Source organism: Ascaphus truei, chromosome 4 (assembly GCF_040206685.1).
Source record: "Ascaphus truei isolate aAscTru1 chromosome 4, aAscTru1.hap1, whole genome shotgun sequence".
Lineage (NCBI taxonomy): Eukaryota > Metazoa > Chordata > Amphibia > Anura > Ascaphidae > Ascaphus > Ascaphus truei.
Genome location: NC_134486.1, coordinates 205087688 through 205099131, shown reverse-complemented (window position 1 = coordinate 205099131; position 11444 = coordinate 205087688).

The following is an 11444-nucleotide window of genomic DNA, read 5'->3' as shown; positions in this document are numbered from 1 at the left end:
CAACATTCTTAGTTGGCATTCCGGCTCTCCAAACTCAAATCCATCCAAAATTTTGCTGCTAGATTCATCTACCTCACTCACCTCTCCACTTCTAATGCTCCACGCATATCCATTCTCTGGCTTCCCATAGCCTCTAGAATTACATTTAAAACCTTAGAAATTACTTACAAAGGTCTCAATGACAGTGCCCCCTTAGATCTCAGCCCTCCATTATTTTTTATTTGATTTATATTATTATTTACAGACACCGGGTACAGCAATGGGCACTTATTTTACCCCATTTTATGCCAATTTATTTATGTGATTATGGGAATCAATACATATTTTTAGTGATACTAATCAATATTGTGAACATATTATGTTCTATAAAAGATACATAAATATTAAATAGTTTATTTGGAAGGGGGATACCAGCACTCTACTCACTTTCAAACAAACACTTTATTCTAATGATTATAATTTGTTTTTCACTCACGAGCACCAAATTAATTATTTAGGCTTTTGTTTTACATTGATATTAGTTGTACTATCCAATCAGATGTTTATCAAAAAACGAATTCAAGAAACACTTTTCTTAAAGTCAACAGCAGTCACCCATGATCTCTTATTTGAGACATCTCAAAGGGCCAGGTTGAGGTGACTCTGCTAAAGTGACAAGTCCTTTTTGGAACAATCTGAGGATTTAGCATCCAGATTTGCCTCAAGGGGTTATAGGAATGTTGATATAAAGAGGTGTCTAATCATGTCTATTGGAAAGATAGATCAGACCTTTCTCAGTTATTAACCTGAGGAAAAAAGTCAGGTATAGTTCTGAAGGGGATAGTAATCCCAAGGATATACTATAACTTACCCCATTATTCGTTACTCGATACAGCAAGCAGGCACCTGAGATTAGGTCTATAATCTCCAAACAGTGAAGCACTTTGACCCTAGATAAAGACATTAAACCCCATCTGAACATTGGGGCCTAAAATGGTCTTTAAGAAAGTCAAATAATTGGCCTTGCATTTTGTGACAGTGAGGGGGAAACCAGGCTCACTAATAAAGGTTAAGCCCACTTGGTTGCCCCTGAGCTGTGCTTGGGGGTCCTAGAGTGTCAGCTCTTGGACCTACCTGTTGTACATGTACTGCTATGCAATGTATGTAAAATGCTACAAATCATTTTTGTGCTTTTTACCTTTCCAGGAGTGCTAGAAATCAGAAACTGCTGGGCGATGAGTTTCAGGGTAGGTTTTGTGCAGAAACTTCTTTCAGATTTGGCTATGTAGAGGGGTTCCAAAGTTATTGGACACCCCAAACATATACCTGGAAAGCAGGTCAGATTCTCGGTTACATGGAAGAACAATGCTCCAGTCAAAATCCTACCCTGAAAACATTCTTACAACTCACTGCCAGGATGTTCTGCTTCAGCACAGACCAGAAAAGGTAAAGATAAGGGGCATAAGAGACAAGGTATCCCCAGAATAGTACAGGGGTCCCTAGTCTCAGGGGGGTGCCCAGTTCATGCCCAGATAACCCTAACCCTGGTATGAGGGGTTCAGGGGGTAGTCCAGTCATGGATAAGAATCCAAGGCTTTTATTAAAATAAAAAGTCTAGTTTGCAGAAGTGTAAGGGATATGGCTAGTGGGGAAACACAGTTAAGGTTTTTCACTATCTCTCACACCAACAGACTTAATACATTTTAATAAAGATAATAAAGATATTAATAAATAAGATATATTTTATTAAAGCTGGTATGTTGTAAAATATGTTATACTTCTACATTGTAACATAAGCTGGGTCCTTTTACTGCAGGACTCCACAGGGGGCTTATGGGCTAACAGGGTGTGGTGCCACTAAGTCTGTCCTAAGTCTGTAGATCAAAGTGACACACTGCCAGAACTGTGAACAGTCATCTGTGCAGTATGGCTGAGTTCATTATCCAAGTCCTGGGATGATTGCAGGCCATTCCGGCAAGTACTGTAGTCACTTCCCTACACTGAGAGGCACCTGGGCACTGCATGACACGTAGGCAAGATGGCGATTTTCGAGCATGCTCTTTTGCCATGCTGAAGCTCAGGTGCCAGGCGTCGCAAGACTGGCAAGCATGTGAATGCCTAGCAGTAAAGTTCCCACGTTGGCTGTACTGCTGTGGGACTGACTTTGCAAATGTTATAAAAAAGTTAGTAGCCAGCCCAGGAATGAGACCCCAAGACCGGTTTTCTCCTGTATTATTGTAATCCACTGTGTGTATGTCTGTTTCCAAGAAATAAACGCAATTTATATTACATTTTGGTTTTGCTCAGTGCTATGATTCCAGGGTAAAGGTATAAGTACCTGGTCTCCTGTGACAGGTTTATTTACTGGTGGCAGCATGTGGGATCATTGAGCCTATGTTATAAAATCCTGTGGAGTCTTATAACATAGAAAGGGACTCTAAGATTGCGAGCCCTCAATATCAAAAGTAACATACACATGTTTTACAAGGCAGAGAAAGTACAGGTTCTCAGTGTCACTTAGCGTAGTGCCATCAGGCGAACATGGACAAGATGTCAGGCCGGTACAGGTCCTGGTACAGACCCAGATATGTTGCCTGGTGTGAGAGCTGCAGGTTCCGACGGACAGAGGAGCAAAGACTTTGCTGGAGGAGGATTTTGAGTCACATGAAGCCAGTAGTGCTTCAGTGGAGGGGTGTACACCCTCAGCTGCAGATGCAGTGTCCACGAGTCTAGCCAGGGTGCAGGAGGTTATTCCAGCCCTGGTGATAGTGGAAGGACATGGGGAGGGAGCGGGCATCAGCATGGTTATTGCTCGAGAAACTGTTCCAGGGACTGCGGCCGGGGTAGCCCCAGAGGCTAATGGACTTTCACCCTCTGGACTTGCCGCACTCCTTGCCTCATGGGGAGAGGGGGGTATTGTTACGGTAGACCAGTACTTATCAACACTTTTTATATTTTTGGGATTCTCGATTGAACACGACAAGGATGCAAAATAAATTGTCATTTATTTCCTTGATAGACAAACACACGACAGCTTCAGAATACACTTAATACAACACTTACTGGGATGGGGAAACTAAATAAATTGTCCTTTGCAAGAAAGCGCAAGAAATGCAGTCTCTGATTTAAAGTCAGTTTGGTTAGATCGCAAGTTGCCGATCTAATATGTCCGCCAAATGAAGAAAGTTCGTAGTAGTTCATAAGAATTCATTCGGGAGTCTCCAGGGCTAACGAATTCCTGAGTTTGGGGTAAATCCTTAGTTGCGATGTTATTAACCCTGTGCGTCCTGGAACCCCTACCGCTGTACTCAAACAGAATCTTGTGCTAAGTTTGGTTACGTCATGAATCACACAGGGGATAGCTCGGTGGACAGTTTTATAGGGTTCACAGACCTATCTCTAACATGCATGCCCAATCCCCTTAATAGGAACACTTAACCCACCAATCTCCGATTTGCCCGTAGTTTGCAAAACGGGCAAAAAAGGCTTTCCTGTTGGCAAAGCGCATGTGTCAGCTTGACACCCATGCGGTTAAGCATACCTGGGGTACACCCCTTATCTGGTGACCCTTAGTCTGGGGTTTGTCCCCAAGGTGTGAATGGCTCATGCTGAGTACCGGGATCTGGCACTCAGCAACATCCCGGCCATTTTCACACTTTGGATCTCTGAGGCTTTTGAAACCTGTACTTCACTAGACTCAGAAGCTCCCACTTAACGGGGCCTCTTCGAAGTGCAGGGAGGAAAATACCCTCAGCTCATTCACCCTTAGCATAATAACATACTAAAGGATTTTTCCCGGGCTTGCAGAAAAAGTTTCTCCCTGACAGTACATTTAAAACTCACAGTATATGACAGTTTATTAAAACAATATGTTCTGCTTATGTCACTGTAATAAATTTAATATGTGGGTGCATGGTTTCTTTATTCTGGGCTGCACACCAAAAATCAGAGTGCTAGCCCCTTTGGTTCTCAAGTTAGCGGACTTAATTAAAAGCTGTCTATTATGGGTTCCGTGGTTAACCTAGTTCTCACGGCAATAGACTTTCAAGCTAAGAACGCTAACAAGGTGAGTGATACATTTTGACAGAAACCACTTCAAATCTAACCGCAAGCCACTTATCCAATTGACTTTGCGGTTACGAGGTCGAGTGCTTGAAATGGATACCTATCCTACAAAGCAGACCTCCTGTATACAGCCACACTCCTTCAATCAGCGCTGGCTTCAGCGCTCACAACGCCATCTTGTGTCTGAAAACCTTATAGCACACTTTGTATGTAATTATATTATGGCAGGCAGAGAAGAGGCTGCAAAATGGAGATAAGAAGGCTGGGACAGGGGAAAATACATCAGTGTCATGCATATACTTTTAACCCCTTCACTCCCAATGCGAATTGGGTTAATCAGCCGGGTATAATACCTTTATTAAGGGCCTGATTAACCCCCCCCCCCCATCGCCACAGGTATACCCTCAGCTGCCGTTGCAGTGGACGCCATTTCACCCGGGGTACAGAAGGTTATTCTAGCCCTGGTGATGGTGGATGGACAAGGGGAATGAGCAGACACCAGCATGGATACTGTAGGGGGGCCAGTTACAGGGAGTGCAGCCACAGAAGCCCCAGGGGCTAGCGGTCGCTCTACACCCGGAATTGCTGCACTTCTTGCCCTTTGGGCACAGAGGGCTGCCCAGGACTTGGCCACACTGGCCAGGGCAGCCAAGAGCATACCTCAATGCACAGTAAAGTCTGCAGCAATGGGAAGCGCACCCAAGGTTGCAGAATTTCACCAGGACCAGAGGGGCTCTCAGATTTCCCAGACTGGTCAGATAAAGCCAATCTGTTAGGACCAGGCAAGGTCCAGTGTACCCCATCAGGGGCAACTTTCTCCAGCTGCGAGGCCGGTCGCGCGTGTGTGACTGGCACACACAGAGGAGCCAAGTACAACCGTCGAACCAGCCCAGAGAGGGACTTCCACAGAAAGATCTGCACTTGCCCCCAGTGGACCAGCAGCAGATACGGGGGGGACATCAGTTTTGCACCGGTCAATGTGCCATCCAGTGATGTCCAGCAGGCGCATTTGCGCCAAGTGACCATTGGAGCTCACCAAGCAGCTGGCTTGCTTGACTCCGGTGAACCCAAGTGATTTAAAAATGCGCTTTTAACACAATATACAAGTGATCAAATTGTGATTGTGATCAAAGAAATATTAAATAGTGAAAGGTGAATTTAAAACAAAAAATCTCAACCTCCAAAGGGAATACACTGGCGACACACTTTATTCGAGCTCGGCTAGTCCCGGGTGTATTGAGGTTTGTGACTGTTTTCTGCCCGAGTGCATTGAGGTATTTTCCAGGCAGGGATTGAAGCATTTTATTCCCGCTGGCTGCAATACTGCACAGTATATATATATATACTGCATTACAATTCATGAATTTATGCCATCTGGTAGACACGCGAAGCATTGCAGCCTATTAAATCCTAATCATTATCATTTAACAGATCAGCCGCCCGTCAGCCAGGCATGAACCCAGGCTGGGAAGGCAAACGCAACGGGGCTTGTCAGAGGTGAGGAGCGGCGCATTCCAGGTATCTGCCAGGTACATACTGGGTATTTGCTCGAATAAAGTGTGTCGGTGCAGTAGTACAGATTCCCTATAACAAGTAGATTCATCCAGGGATTGGAGGGAGCATATGTCCGGATGACCCCAAAAAATAAAGAAAAATATCTAGTGCAATACAGCCATAGCAACGTGAAATAAACGGATAAATCTTGGCTCTTACGAAGAACCTACTTACAAGAAGTAGGATAAAATATAGCGATGACAGGAGACCGTATGGTAGCTTAGTCCAGCAGGTAAGTAGGTCGAAATATATCTCAGGGAGAAAAAACAACAGAGAGGACTCCTAGTGCAGACCAATAAACAATTTATAAACAGGTAAGAAATAGCAGCAAATGTACTCACATGGTGTACATTCAATATAGTCACATCAAATTGGATCAACAGCTCTCGCTTACAGGCTCGGCTCTACGCGTTTCGCTGATCTCAGTCAGCTTCGTCAGGAGAATAATCGGCGTCAGATCATCTCTCAGCTCACTACACAATTTGCTTGACTCCGGTGCCACTGTTACTCTGGTCCAACCTGATATGGTGAGACCAGAGGATCTGCTCCCGGGTACAGGGATGCAGATGCTCTGCCATATGGAGGTGGGGGTATTGCCCAGGTTAGATGCTGAGTTTCTCCTTGGCAATCACCTGGGACATGTTACTTGTGTGTTTTCGGCAGAACCTGCTCCTGTTGCAGCGATTACCAGGAGCCAGAGATCAGGAGTTGCACCTGAAGGATCCGCTGTCCCCGTGCACTTGGGACCAACAGTTCCAGGGGTCTCTGAGGAGACCAGGCAGGTAAGCAAGACTGAGTCATGACAGTGTGCTGCCTCCTTCTCCTTTACATGTTTCCTTTCCCCCCGATTTAGAGACTACGGGTGAGTGGCCAGAATTAGGGACACAATTTAGGGATGCAGAGGTCTGATCCCAGCTTGGAGTGCATGAGGCAGTGTTTCAGATCGGTTCACATGGCACCGTGAGCTCTTGCATAGAGAGCAGAATTCTACCAGTTTAGATAGGGTCTGGACTGGTAGAAGACAGTTAGTGGTACAGAGGGAGTAAAGGCAACAGTTGTTACAGGTATCCCACGCCATACCACTAGCGGGGCATCAGGGGGTCACTCGCAAGAGAGCCCAGCTATTGCAGCATTGCTACTGGCTGGGGGCTTCAGGGGCTGTGGCAGAATTCTGCCACACCAGGGATGCCTATCAGCAAGTAGGTAAGGTGGGTGATCGTGTGAAGGCACCCCTGAACCAGTTACCGGTAATTGGAGAACCTTTTCAGAGGGAGGCTATGGACATATTGGGACCCTTCATGATTCCCAGTTGGTCTGGTGAGCGTTACATCCTCACAGGGGTAGCTGTTGCTACCTGGTATCATCAGGCTGTGGCACTTGCCACCATCGATGCTAGGGCAGTAGCAAAAGCATTGTTAGTTATTTTCACTAGAATAGGTTTCCCTAGTGAGATTCTAACTGATTAAGGATCACAATTCTTGTCAGAATTGTTACAGGGTCTCTGGGATGCGTGCGGGGTAAGGCTGAGTCCACGCTGCCGCTGAGCTCGCTCATGCTTGGAGAGCGGTGATGTCACCAGCTCTCCAAGCATGAGTGATGGCTGTCCTGCAACATTTTTAGAGCATGAGTGGGGGGTGGGGGGGTTGTGGCTATTAGGGGAGGGTGCGTGTCATTGGCTGAATAGGGGCTGTGTGTGTGTCTGTCCATTTTCTCTCTATCCCCTTCCCTCTTCTCTCTTTCCTCCATTGCTGTCTCTTCCCCCCATTGCTCGCTCTCTCTCCCCCCATTGCTCTCTCTCCCCACCATTTCTCTCTCTATCCCCCCCATTGCTCTCTCTCCCCCACCCATTGCTCTCTCTCTCCCCCTTCCCCCCTCTCTAGCCCCCTTCCCTCCTCTCTATCCCTTTCCTCCTCTAGTTTCTCTCCCCCCTTGCTCTCCTTTCTCCCCCCTCTCTCCTTTCTCCCCCCTACTCTCCTTTCTTCCCCCTTCTCTCCTTTCTTCCCCCCTTCTATCCCCCATCTCGCCCCTTCTCTCCCCCTTCTCTCCTTTCTCCCCCTTCTCCCCCCTTCTCTCATTTCTCCCCCCTTCTCTCCTTTCTCCCCCTTGCTCTCCTTCCTACCCCCTCTCTCCTTTCTTCCCCCCCGCCTTCTCTCCTTTCTTCCCCCCCTTCTCTCCTTTCTTCCCCCCTTCTATCCCCCATCTCGCCCCTTCTCTCCCCCTTCTCTCCTTTCTCCCCCTTCTCCCCCCTTCTCTCATTTCTCCCCCCTTCTCTCCTTTCTCCCCCTTGCTCTCCTTCCTACCCCCTCTCTCCTTTCTTCCCCCCCCCCATCTCTCCTTTCTTCCCCCCTGTAACAGGGGACTTATCCCTGTTCACAAATGTGCCTCTAATCCAGCAGTGTGGTGGTTAACTGCTGGTAGGCAATTAACTAACCCCACCTACCTGATTGCTTAGAAAAGCCTGTCTTGTGAGACAGGAAGTGACTCCTTAGCTCTGACTGAGAGCTGAACTTTGGAGACAGAGCAGTGGTTCTTGAGTCTCCCAGGAGAGACTGACCAAGAGAACACAGATCTCTGGAGCTGACAAATAAGACGTCTAAACCTGGATGCTGACATTTTCTGTGCACACACGGGTGCGGATCCAGGAGAGCAGAGAAGCTTACTCTACAGCAGCTAACAGATAAGACTTTCATTCTTAAGAGACTTCTTATATCTGCATATTTCATGCTATGTGTTTGAGGCTGGGAGAAATGCTTAACTAAGGGAGATGTGAATTAATTGCATAGTTTTTCACTAGAAATACTCCCAAGTGAATAGAAGCTTTGTTTCCCCCCCCCTGTTTTTGGATGGTTTCCTGATGAAAAGGAAAAGGCACAATAAAGCCTTATTATAATTTCACCTTATAAAGTCTCCAATTGTGTACCTCTGTGAACGTCCGTCTACATTTGGTGTCCGAAGTGAGATGAGAGGTGTCTTTGAAGTTAAAAAGGACCAGAGTTTTTTATGTGAAATTTTTTTGTTATGCTTTTTGCCTACAAACAAGTCTGAGCAACTTAGAAAAAAAAACCTTATGCAGCAGAGATCAAAGTTAAAGGGATATACACCACTGAAACAACTAAACCTTATTTGCCTATCACAAAGTGTAATATGGTCATTGAAATAGGGGTTTTGCCTTCCAGCCATAGTCAGGGTTCAAGAAGTGAGTCAGCCCTTAAAAAGGGATAGGTGTTTGTTGTTTTCAAAAGTTTCGCTGAAGCAGTGAATACAGATGGTGACCCACGAGTGGTACTGATTTTGCAAATAAAGGTTGCCACACCGCATAGGGCTACCAGCTGTGAATGGAGTATATGCAGAAAAGTGTGAAAATTGATACAAGACTGTGCTGAAGCAGGGGAATTTTTAGCAAACAAAAGCTGAGTGTAAAATTGCCCTATAGGGGAAAAAGGAATTTCAAAGCCAATTGCTGAGTGTTGAGTCACCCTGCCGGGAATGAAAGAAATAGTCCACTGCAAAGAATGTTTTTTTTTTCTCCTGCAAGAAAAAAAAGTCTGCCTATACCAGTATATATATGGTGAATGCTATAATACCCAAAGATGAGACTGAAAATTACTGAACTCAGGCAGAAAACCAAATTCTGTTGCTGAAGCGGAGAGATTGCACCTAGCAAGTAAATGGTGTAAAGCAAACAGAAGTTTTTGCCTAGCAACTACACATTCAGCATACCTAATGAGAGATTATACCTAGCAAGTAAATGGTGTAAAGCAAATAGACTTTTTTTTACCTAGCAACGGCACATCTTGTATACCTGATGGGAGAAAATGCATGCACAGTACTGCTGATATTGAAAAAAACATTTTTTACCCAAGAAAGAAAAGTCTACAGAGATGCCTGTGAGAGCTACGACTTCTACAAGCAAAATATGCCCATCTGTAGGACTACCACAATTGGGGGTTCTAGCAAATACAGTGGCAACAGCTGCAATAGCGCCTCCTGAGGTCAGGAAGAAAATTACACCTGATAGCCTAAAAATGGAGGACAAGATGCAGCGTTCCTGTAATGAACCCTACCCCACGGAAGAGTGGCCCTTCCAGTCCAATAAAGAGGAAGACATCTATTACGGGGAACCCGAACCTAGTCACACCCACAAAATACCCCAAGAATGGTGGGGGTGCCTGAACTCGGCACGACCAGAAAAGACCACTCCCTTTGATGACGAATATGATCAGCAGGAGACAGAGCGGGAGCAGTGGATCACCGAATATTTCTGTCAGCTAAAGCAGCTGCAAGAAAAGCCTGGCGTATATAATGAAGCTGCTAAAATTTCAAATGAAGATGGAGACCCCAATATCCCTGAAGGGACGGTGTCATCCAAATCAAAAAGGCTGAAAAAGAAAAAGAAAAGCGGTTCTTCACTTACCGTGGAAGTAACAGACACGTCCGCAGATCCTGTGGAGAAAATGGGGGACAGAGTTGCCCTGCAGCCTAGAGAAAATGGAGAATTCGTCCCACGGTTAACCGAATATCCAGAGGGCCCAAGACAGAAGTCGGGTACCCCAAAGAAGTGTCTGTCCGGTGCCAACAGTGAGGAACCCTCAACCAGTCATCCCAGGGAAGCGGAGCCGGAACCAGTGAGTGACGATCCCTTGACCAGCCCTGAAGACTCCCTGAAAATTGCCAGGCGTGACTGTGATCTACTTCGAGAACAATTGAAACTTGAGAGAGCAGATAACACAGAGCTACAGAAAAATAACGTGAGGCTACAAAAAGATGTGCTCACAATTTACTCTTTAGCTAGGACAGGATTGGACGATCTCAAGACTGAGCTAGATACTGCAAAGGCTACTATTTCCGCCATGGATGAAAAGCAGAGCCAATCTGATAAAATGGTGGCTACGCTAAAGCGGAAGTATGAGGAGGCACTGAAGCAGATTACAGTCTTCCAGCAAGAGGTTCACACTCTTCGCATAGAGCTGAATGCCTCACAACAGGAGATCAACAGTGTCCGGATAGAAGTGGACGTATCTCAGAAAGAGGTTCAGACACTCCGCAGAGCACTGGATGCCTCACATCATGAGACCAACAGCTGCCACACAGACCTGGAAGTTTCCAGAAAGGAACTACACAGTCTCACTGAGGAGCTGGACATTGCTAAAGAAACTACTGTCAATCTTGATACAGATCTCAAAGTCTCTCAGAAGGAGCTTCAGACCCTCAACCTAGAGAAGGAAGTCTCACGCCAGGAGATTGTCATTCTCAAAGCAGATGTGCGTAAATGGAAGGAGGACTGCAAAGAGGCCCTGAAGAATACAGAGGCTGAAAAATTAGAAAATTCAAGATTAAAAAGAGAAAACTTAAACTGAAAGAAGAAAATTTTCAGTTGACAGAAGAAGTCAAGGAAAAGTTTGAAGCAGAGCACCGACTGCAGAACCAACTGCAATGTCTGCGTACACACCTCCAGTATGCTGAGGAGACGCAGCAAACGCTGCAGGAAGAAAAGCTGCAGGCTGCTAAAGCGGTACAAGCGCTGCAGGAACGTCTGAATACCCAGTACTTCCCCACAGAGCAGTATGAGGAGCTAAAGGCCACGCTGAATGTCTTCAGAGCATCATTGGAGACGGAGCTTCGATACCAGGTGACTCTGTATGAGAGGGAGTGTGAGAAGACTCAGAAACTGGAGCAAGAGCTGGAGAGACAGAGAGACTGTTCCATTCCCTTGAGTCAGTATACCAAGGAGAAAACAGACGCAGCGACAACCTTAACGACAAAAATTACAGAGCTCCAGAATATGAAGGAGACACTGATACAGACTCAGAGAAAGCAAAGTGCGCAGATAAATTCCCTGAGAAGAG